We start from the raw sequence: 1,129 nt of genomic DNA, 5'->3' as shown, positions 1-1,129 counted from the left end.
CTAGGTTTTGCGAACCACTCCTATCTTTGATTTCCAAGTCAAATTCTTGCAATAATAAAACCCATCTAATCAATCTCGATTTAGATTCCTTATTAGCCAACAAATATTTTAATGCCGCATGATCCCAGTACACCACCACCTTGGAGCCAAGTAGATAAGCTCAGAATTTATCCAAAGCGAAAACAATAGCCAATAGCTCTTTCTCGGAGGTAGTGTAATTGGATTGGGCTCCATCCAATATTTTTTATGCATAGGTGATAAACCCCAATTTCGTGGTTTATCTTATGCTAATTTTAGGGGATTTTACCACCTTTTCTCACATTTATTCAATGAAATAGCATGGTTTTGCAATTCTCCATTGACTTGTGCTTAAATGTGAAAACATGCTTTTTAGTCCTTAAAATAGCTAATTTTAACTCACTTTAATTCCATTCGATGCCTTGATATGTTTGTTAAGTGATTTCAGGTTTAGAAGGCAAAGATTGGATTGAAGGAATGAAGAAAAAGTATACAAAGTGGGAGAACTCATGAAGAAATGAAGGAACCGTAAAGCTGTCAAGCCTGACCTCTTCGCACTAAATCGACCATAATTTTAGCTACAGAGGTTCAAATGAGGCGGTTCTAGTTGCGCTGGAAAGCTAACATCCGGGGCTTCAAAATGATATAAAATTTGCCATAGTTACCAGATGTCTAGGGATGCACACGTGTACTGTACGCATGCGCACCGATTGGTGCACGTGATTTACTAAAAGCAACTCATGGCCAGCGATTTGTGGAGCATTTTGGGCCCAATTCAACTCATTTCTAATGCTATTTCATGTAGAATTCAAGCTTGGGCAAAGGGGGGAGCAATTGTTTGTAGCTTAGTGTCATGTAGTTTAGTTTCTAGAGAGAGAAGCTCCCTTTTCTCTCTAGAATTAAGTTAGATTAGGTTAATTTCATCTTAGATCTAGGTCCAATTTCATATTTTCATCTTATTTCTTTTATGAATTCTTGCTTCTACACCTTCATTCTCTTAGTTTGTGATGTTAATTTTACTTTTATGCTCTTTTTTATGAGTGGTGAACACTTGTTGGATTTGGATTTTTCTTTAATGCAATTGATATTTGATGTCCTCTTTATTGTTGAT

The sequence above is a fragment of the Arachis duranensis genome, chromosome 9 (genome assembly GCF_000817695.3).
Source record: "Arachis duranensis cultivar V14167 chromosome 9, aradu.V14167.gnm2.J7QH, whole genome shotgun sequence".
In the NCBI taxonomy this organism is placed as follows: domain Eukaryota; kingdom Viridiplantae; phylum Streptophyta; class Magnoliopsida; order Fabales; family Fabaceae; genus Arachis; species Arachis duranensis.
This window is presented reverse-complemented; position numbering follows the sequence as displayed.